We start from the raw sequence: 10000 nt of genomic DNA, 5'->3' as shown, positions 1-10000 counted from the left end.
GTACCAAACGAGTCATCCCGGGATTTCGGCCCGTGCGATCGCTTTTGGACGCAGTTGGCCCTTCGCTCCTTTTTGCTACTGACCTTGCCTCCCTGTACGGCATTGAGGGAGAGATATGTCGGCCCCTAAACCATATGTGACAAATCCCACGCCTACTCACAGCTCCAAACCGCCCTTGTTAATATAGCGTAAGACTTAGATGGCTTATATATTCAAGAGAAAAGTCATTCTATCTGTCATGTGGTAAGCACTGGAGTCGCAGATTACAAAGTGTGCGCATGCGCCCTCCTAAAGGTAACATACATTCAGTCATAAGCTTTTTCCGAATAACTACAGGAGCTAATATCTTCGAGACATTACATTTACAGCTAAAATACATAGCATATACAGATACCTACTAAAGACATAATATTTAAAGATACATTCATTAAAAAGAAAAGCCGCTGTACAAAATGCGGCCCTGGGTTCTCTTTTAAAACCAGTAAACTCGTAGGTACGGATAAAATCAGGTAGCGCATTCCGCAACTTAGCTGATGCGTAGGAAAAAAGAGAACTAAGACCATAACTGGTTGTTCCAGGTTTATTGAGGAACAGAATGTAATTTCCGCGAAGATCATGCATAAGAAGGGGACGGGAGAGAAAACGTATTTTTCATATAAGCAGAAAAACCCTTTTTTCAAAAAAAAAAAAGCAAAAAACAAAACAAAACAAAAAACACATACTTTTATCAAGTAATACGATAAAATTTTGAATGCGTTATTGCATAGAGACGGTCGAGCTTGACTTTCATAGTAAGAGGACAGGTAATATGCAAATATAAATATCGTTATTCTCTTATTTACATTATTATACCGTTTCTTTGACACGAAAATTACAGGGAAATGAAAGCACAACTTCGTCGGGAATTTTCTATGATAAAAACTTGTTCACAAATCCAAAATCTACGTTAACAGCACACACTAGGCCTACTCCTGAGTATCTGGCAAGAAATCATTTCCTCTGGCCGCGCTTCAGCCATTCGATGAGGGCCAGTCTCGTGCTTCTTAAGTTGCCTCGCTCATGCCCAAAAAGAATTCTGGGTAATTCTGCCATTCCATGACAAGGGAAGACTCCCGATTCTCATTTCATAGTTTTTTTCATAAGTGTCGGGCCACCCAGTCCTACCAGCAAAATAACGCATCGATTGAAGGTTTTAGCTTTCAAAACTTGCCCAGATTGTGTCAGTAGGTCCTGGAATTCGTCCACAGAAAGGCCAGAGAGACAACTTTACTCGTGAACCGCCATGTTTACAACAGAGCATTTTAGGCGTCCCAGTCTGCATGAAACCATCTATTGCCTCTGTCTAAGACAAGACCAGACACGCACGGTTCTTATGTTACGTTTATGCCTATAAAATCAACTGAAATGTCAATTGCTGGTACAAAAAAAAAACCAAAAAAAAAAACAGCATGTTCATTTTTTTTGGCAGGCTAGGTTTCGAGAGCCAGAACATTTGCGCATGCGCTGACGGAATGTTTGAACAAGAGCGAAAAACGCAGTTCCTCCAGACACTGGCGCTGGAGCGTCGTACCAAACGAGTCATCCCGGGATTTCGGCCCGTGCGATCGCTTTTGGACGCAGTTGGCCCTTTGCTGCTTTCTGTTACCGACCTTGTCTCCCGGTACGGTATTGAGGGAGAATCAGAATCAGTCAAGTGAAAACAAGAGTAGCAGAACGTTCTTTATTATATACGTACCGAGGTTTACACTCCAAAAAAGGATCGAGATAAAATTAGTCTCTTTGCGCTAGAGAAGCCAGCTGATTGGTCAAACGATTTTTTTCACTAGTGAAAAACGAGGTATCGACGCTCTGATTGGCTATATCGTTATTTTCACTAGTGAAAAGTTTTCGTATCAGCCTTTTGATTGGCTAGTATGATGTTGAACTTTGTGCACAGATTTGTAAACAGGGCGGCCGACTGGTGTATGGTTTTCAAAGTTTTTGATCTTTTATTGCTTAGTTTTCTCCCCAAAAATGCTTCAAAAGATCTTAAAAAGTTTGAAAAGTGCTCAAGCGAGGTATGGAAGGTAAAGATTTCTTTTATTTCAAAAATATTTTGCTATTTGTTTAGGGCTTTTGTTCACGATCGGTGGTCTGATAGCCTCACCATTAACACTTACCTCGTTAACTTTATGATCTCTGTACTAATATTATAAACAAATTACTTCATGATTCGCTCGTTTGTACGATTTTTATTACTCACTCGTTGTGAAGGATCGTTAAACTCACTCGTTCGCTTCGCTCACTCGTTCGTTTACGCGATCCTTCACAACTCGTGAATAAAAATCGTACGCACTCACCAACCATGAAGTAATCTATATTTATCACAGGGGCACTTTTAAGAGTTGCACCAATAATTATAAACTTAAGGACGTTCGCGCCAAAATCTTCCTACGGTGAGATTTTCTTCATTTCTCGCCTAGAGTTAGGTCATAAAGTACATACTCCAAAAATGAAAAAAAAAAGGGGGGTCACCGACTTTGTTTCGGAGAAAATGGCAGTGGAAAAATGCCTTAATTTCGAGAAATCGGTCATAATAGCGAGATGTAGGCTCATCTGCTCATCCATCGAAAATCATAAAAATAAACTGTTGGAGTGAAAGTTTCCGTGCATAGGTTTTTAGGAGTGAGATTTTTAGGTAATTGTATGCCGCTAGGGATGTGGTAAACAGTAGAGTTCATCCTCGACGAGCGTTTTCGTAAGCTCTATCTGTTGCAACCACTACCAAATTCGATGGCACGAGGAAAGAAAATGTTAAAAAAAGATAACTTCTTACGGTGAGAATTTTTTCATTTCATCATATTTTGTAGATAGTAAGAAAAGTAAGTGATTCATGATTAAAAAAATAGGGGTCACCGATGATCTGAACGAGTAAAATCGATGTGATTTTGCAAAGCTCTTGGAAAAGTTCGTTTGTCACGCTTTTGCGTGACCTGTCGGGCAAGGACTGGAACCCAAGAGAGGATCGATCGTTGAAGAGATGAAAGGTTTTTACCGGAAAAAAACCTTTCTCGAGCATAGCAACGAAGTTTTAAGCAGGGGTCATCTTCATTTGGTTGCTGTTTTGTATAATATCTCTCCATTGCCGTCATGCTCATCCTCTGGAGTGTGTTTTTTTGTGAAATTCAATCGCTGATTGTTTCCACGCAGGTCCGCACTATTCAAGCGGACGAGGACGAAAGTACTGCTCAATTTTCACGAAAGTAAAGGAAAAGAACTTTAAGAACATGCATTCACTTTGAACTTAAGTTCGTAGGGTAATAAAAACATTAAAAAGAAACAGCCCCATTAAATTTACGCAACGTTTCGTCCTCGAGTTTTCCAAACTTTCAGCCACTAGTCTACTCGATCAGCTACCTTTTCCATCCTCACGCTCACTTCTCTTTGAAGTTTCATGATGATTCGGAAATAAATGTGCCATTCTTTTGCCGACCTGGAATTTTTTCCTCGGCGTTTTTGTCGCCATGTTATTTTAACTGATGCTTGAAAAATTTGTATGAAAGTCAAGTAGACTAGTGCACGACTGATAAAACCTCGCGAATATCAGTTGTGCAGTAGTCTACTTGACTTTCATAAATATTTTAAATCAATTGTGACTGATCACGATCTTCTCTGATCCAACGCTGTGCAAGAGTTATCGTCCACGGTTTTTGCAAAGGTTTTAAAACCTCAACTTCACTAATGCTCGAAGTAATGCGTGACATATTACAGTCGCGTTTCCTACGCAGTAACGTTGCGCACAAACAATTAGCGCGAACGTCCTTAAGAACTGAGTTCAGCACAGCATATGAAAATCTCAACCAAAAAATGTTTGACAGATGTGGTCCCTTAATGACAGATCTTGTTGAGGTCCATGGTAGGGATCCACATCTGCCAGCTCATCAACCTCCTCGTCCTCCATCGGCTCGTGTAGCTGTAAAGGAATGTTGTGCAACACTGCACAAGTGCCTACAATCACGCAAACTTTTTCGGGTGCCATTCTTATTTCCGAATGCAACACATGAAAACGCCTTTTCCATCGGCCAAACGTTTGCTCGACCACCACTCTTATTTTGGCGTGAGCGTCATTGTAGGCTTCTTGCGCTGCAGTTCGTGTTGTTGTGTACGGCGTCATCAAGAATGTACGGTGGCCCAAAAGGGTCAATCACAAATCAATTTCCCAAAACACAAATCAATTTCTCAAAACACGAACCAGTTTGCCAAAGCACAAACCAATTTCGCGAAACACAAATCAATTTCCCAAAACACAAATTAGTTTCCCAAAACACAAATCGATTTCTCAAAACACAAATCAATTTCTCAAAACACGAACCAGTTTGCCAAAACACAAACCAATTTCGCGAAACACAAACCAATGGACTGGGCACTTGCCCTGTAATTATCAGAGAGAGCCTGGAAGGGACTCATTCCCAGGAATTTCCGCGTCCAACATGGAGACTTCTTCATGTGAGTGACAACTCATCGAGCCTTCGGTGATAAAATGTTTTGTAGCCATTGCGGTAGCGAGGTTAAATCCTGTTTTAAATTCTGCGTAAAATGTGGCAATCCTACGTCCCAGAACTCTGACGATCATTCCTCGGGCTGCGAAACGATTAAAAGTCATAGCAGCAGACCTGGATGCTCGGGGACTTCTAAACTAAATGCCTCATCAGATTCTTTCAGTTGTTTAACTTCAGTTCCATCTGGGTATAGCAATTTGTAGGACTTCACAGAGCTGTGGAAAATTTCATTTCCGTTATGTAGAGACTGCTTTGCCACAGCTAACTTTAGCACCTCCTCACTATCTGCTGTTTTAGGAAGCCTTATGGGAAGACTATTTCCCCGCTGAGGTTTAAGGATACTTTCCTCCTATACGTAACGCATTATTCCAGTGTTTATTGTCACAGGTTCGTCCTTTTCATTCTTCAACTTCTTATTCTTCCTCTTAAAATGTGACATCCGCTCATCTTTTTTCTCCTTCATGAAGGTATCCAGCTTTGGAATAGATTCCTTGGAATATGTAGCAGCAGATGTGCCTAAGTCCCCGAGCATCCAGGTCTGCTGCTATGACTTTTAATCGTTTCGCAGCCCGAGGAATGATCGTCAGAGTTCTGGGATGTAGGATTGCCACATTTTACGCAGAATTTAAAACAGGATTTAACCTCGCTACCGCAATGACTACAAAACATTTTATCACCGAAGTTCGAAGAGTTGTCACTCACATGAAGAAGTCGCCATGTTGGACGCGGAAATTCCTGGGAATGAGTTCCTTCCAGGCTCTCTCTGATAATTACAGAGCAAGTGCCCAGTCCATTGATTTGTGTTTCGCGAAATTGGTTTGTGTTTTGGCAAACTGGTTTGTGTTTTGAGAAATTGATTTGTGTTTTGAGAAATCGATTTGTGTTTTGGGAAATTGATTTGTGTTTTGATAAATTGTTTTGTGTTTTGGTAAACTGATTTGTGATTGACCCTTTTGGGCCACCGTAAGAATGGGCTGCAAGCGTACCCACTGTCCCCAAGAAGGACGCCATCGTTGAGGGAACGATGGTTGTTTTGCAAACAAGACGCCTCCAAAGGCGTATCCGTGGAATGCGCAAACAGTTGACACAAATTGTCGACTTACAGTGAACTTCACGTACAGGTAAACTTCGGAAAATGGCGAGAGATTACCAGAAAGATACATCTGTAATGTAACTTGAAGTTGTCTGTTGTAAAAACTCATTATTAATGTTACTAAATTTGCAAATGCAAACAAGGAAGCCCTATTAGCGGGTTCTCGGGATACGGGATCTTTCATTTATTTATTTTTTGGAATGAGACTATTTAAATCCTACAGTTTCCTTCCTTAACTACGTTCATCTAAAAATTACAAGATCAGCCTTAAATCATCCGAAAAACTTATTACAGATCACAGTTCAACAACTTATCATCCTGGGCCAGTTGTTCAAAAGCCGATTAATGCTAATCTCAGGTTAAAAATGAACTAACGAGTTTTATTCTCTACTCCCAAATGCTGTTCAAGGCTGATATTCCGTGAAACTTTACATTAGAAGAAGTCAATAAGCAAAGGAAACTGTCACCAAAAAGTTGAAAACATGAAACAAAAGTTTACGCTAATCCTGGATTAAGGTAATCGGCTTTCGAACAACCGGGTTATGTATTCGAATTCCGGTTCCGTAATCCTGGTTTAGTTTCTTGCAAACTGTTTAAATCTGCCGTGGCGAAGACAAGAAGACAACATGTGAACTCCATTTCGCAGAATGCTCAAAAATGTAAAATTCCGTAATTGCGCGTTCTATAGTCCAGTCCAAAGTTCTAGTTTTACAATTCCATAATCTTGATTTCAGTATTAGAGTAACTTGGTATCAAACGTTTCACAATAACTTGAAATCTCGTCAAGGAAAAAGCTTAAATCCAGTAGTCCAGTCTGGGTTGAAATCGCCAAAACTCTTTCTATTATCGATTCAAAACTCAACAAAAGCTACAAGTAGTAAATAGTTCTCACAAACTACAAAAGTTCGTCATGATTCTACACTCGAGCTGAACAAAAAACTATCAAACACGAAAACAAAAAACCCTAGTGATCGCTTCTCGAGAAAACACAGTCTAGTTACTGCACTACCACACGTACGCAATGCGCTCCTACTTTAAAAAATATCCCGTATCTCCTCAGTTCTCCCCCCCCCCCCCCCCCGCCCAAGCTAAAAATCCCATATCTCCACTATGTTTTTTACCTAAGTTTTCCCGTGTCCTGGTCGCTTTTCGGCCTTTTGGCTAAGATTAGTTTCTCGGCCAATGGCTACGGTCAAGTACCCATGTACTAACGTACGGTACTTTTGACAGTGTCGTAAGGGGCAAGCACAGAACAATTTCGGTTGTTTTAGAAAAACAACCGACACTGTTCTGGCAGAGAGGGTAGGGTAATGCCCGTGGTTTACCAGGGAGGATGATGAAGATTCGGTCTGATCGACACATAACTAACAACTATGGTACACGATATTGTTTTGGTATCGTAAATCATTACAATGTCATGGTAGATATCTTTGGTAGATACCCCCTGAGAAGACATGTGGTTCAGTAAAGTACTTAAAGCAGAACGATTGAAGAAAATAAAAGCAAATCGAGAAACATTTAGCTTCAAGGCTGACAAGTTGATCATTTACAACTTCTTTTTCACCACAAGTTTAAGCGTGTACTCTGAGCTTCTGACAGCTTTCAAAACCAATTCGTATTGAAGTCAAGCTCTTTCCGGCGGGGTTAGTAACTGGATGGGAGACGTCAAAAGATGCAACTTGCTGTCAGGAACTTACGACCAAAAATTCTATTTTAATGCCCAAAAATGCGAACTAAGCAAGGTACAGATTTTGTTAGCCTGCCTTACATGTATGCAAAATAAATATTGACGCAAAAGTAAATAAACAACGATATGTAGTTTTTAAGGAGAGCAGAAGGAACTTTTAGGACGTGTCGATCGAGAATAAGACAATTTGCGAGGTGAAGACATCATAAATTTTGTGCCACGAATATAATACAAGTTACCATCAGCGAAAAACATTTCGGGAGATTTTTGTACGTTCAATTTGAGTTCAATTTTTCTATCGTACTTTTGGTCGTACAAGTAAAATCACAAAATCGAAAGTGACATCGATTTTAGAGGCCGCCTGTGATCAAGTTACCTTGCGTGTTTAATACTGACAACTCACGAAACAAAGGATGCATCTGTGACAAAATGACGGCAAGACACCGGATTTTTGTTAGTTTACTTTTTTTCTTTCAAGTTTTAATAAAGTTCGACAAGATACATGTGCGAATTTAACACAAAGATCTCAATCGTTGATGTTAGCCCAGGTGTCACCTGAAGTTAAGCTCCTCCGAATAAGGTTAGTACTTGGATGGGGGCCCGCTGCGAACTCCCCGTTACGGACATCAGTAAACTTGATTTCATTTTTTATTTTGTTTGGCCGTTGAAAGCTATTTTCTTATTTTCTTTCTACGTCAAAACGGCTGAACAAACCGGTTCCCAAGAAATATTAGAGTATTCGTGCTATGCAAAATACTTCTAATAAATTATTCGTTCGGTGCAAAATACCGTAATGTTCACAGCGGAACACACAAGTATAAATACGAAGCAACATCTGGAAATAACGTAGAAAATTCTTCTTACCTTTAAAGCTTGTCTTTCTCAAAGAAAAAACATCATCGAATATTTTAATACTGTGTCAATCATGGCCGGCGGAAAGATTCCACAATAAATAATTGCTTTCCTCATCGCCACAGAACTGTGTCGCGGTGGCCGTGTGGTCTACCGCGCACACATGATCGCGAAGCGCAGGGCAAGTATACAGTTTCTGAATGGGGCAGGGAAGTTCGGATATACTGAAGGATATAAAAGTAAATTCACCGGATCGGAGCTTATTTCAATATCCGTGGGGTATGCATATTTGTGGCTACCAACAAAAAAAAAAAAAATTTGACACCAGCCCGGATTTAAGAGTTGGTAGAAGGCATACCACGTAATAAGTGCAAATGTTACTTGTACGGAACACGTGACTATCCTCGGTACTTCCTGGGTACTTCCCGGCTAGCAAGCAACGACATTGGTGAACATTCCTTCAAATTAAACAACATTTTTGTTGAGGTGAGAGATCCCAAAATACATACATATTTTTGAGTTCGTGTTCGAATTTTCTCGTAAAACTGTTGCGCGTTTTGCGTTAGCAGAAAGTCTACTCACCTTCATGGTTGCAGACACCTTGCACATTGAAGGAATGAAAACCTTTCCTGTTGACATAACTATTTTCGTGTTGTGAGGGCGCTTGAAATTTGACGTGTGTTCCGTCAACGCATCCAATTACACAAGGAAATCCTCCGCGAAGGCAAAATGCGTTTTTAATTGTGGCACATTCGTCGTTCGTCGAAGGCCACTTGATAAAGCGGGGCTGTTTCACGATTAAAGCCCGGGACACATCGGTAATGACTCTGGAAACGGTGGACTTATCCACACCGAAGGTGTCGCCTATAACTTGTAGGAAACTTCCACTGGCGTAAAACCTGAGAGTGACTGATATCACCGGCAACAAGATTGGTAATAAATAAAGTAGACTCTCGTCGAAAGCGGTAACGAGCACGCAGCTATTCCTCTGTGAAATCGTCGATTTCACACTGAGTTCCGGCTCTAAATGTCCTTTCTCGTCGCCTTCTGCGTAAATCACAAAACAACAAGTCCGCCATCTTTATTCCTGATTTAACCGGAGTTTAACAATTTAACCCTGCTCGCTCGGTGGGTTAAATTTAACCCACCGTTTAACCCGAGGTTAGTGTTAACCTTCCGTTGAACAACGCAACTAACCTGCGCTTAAAATTTAACCCAGGGTTAGGCCGATTTAACCCTGGGTTTAGACTTAACTCTCTTTCGAACAACCGGGCCCAGTACTATTAAAAAAGATTGGCTCTACATCACTAACAAAAGCTGCTTTGCATGGCAACGGAACAACATACTACAAACCATAAATACTCCTTAATCCAAAATAGCCGCCATTTTAGTATTCTTTTGTTTGATTGCAAATTGGCCCTTTTGGCTTTGTTCAAGGTTAAACATTCTTTTGAAGGTTGGGTTTGAAAGGGTGGCCAAAAGGAAAATAATAAAAATTCTAAAATGGCGGCCACTTTGGGATAAGGTGTATGCGCTCAGTATTAAGACGTAAAAGATAACCAAAAGACCCATGTCAAAAGTATATACCCTTTACATTGTCTTTACATTTCAAAAACAAACTCGACCGATCACTCCCTGCGTTATCGCTGGAAAGGGATTAGCACGTTGAGTTGAAACTCGCTGAAAAAATAAAATTCTCTGGAGCGGATTCAGAGCTACCTACCTTCCTGATAAGAAAATTTAAGGTGACTCTAAATGCTTCCTAACTTTTCGGAGTTTCACCTTGGCCTGCTGTTCATTTTCTTACCATGAAAACTGAGGTTCGCCGAG

This window comes from Montipora foliosa, chromosome 4, assembly GCF_036669935.1.
Source record: "Montipora foliosa isolate CH-2021 chromosome 4, ASM3666993v2, whole genome shotgun sequence".
NCBI lineage: Eukaryota > Metazoa > Cnidaria > Anthozoa > Scleractinia > Acroporidae > Montipora > Montipora foliosa.
The sequence above is the reverse complement of the archived record's forward strand: the minus strand, read 5'-3'. Positions refer to the sequence as shown.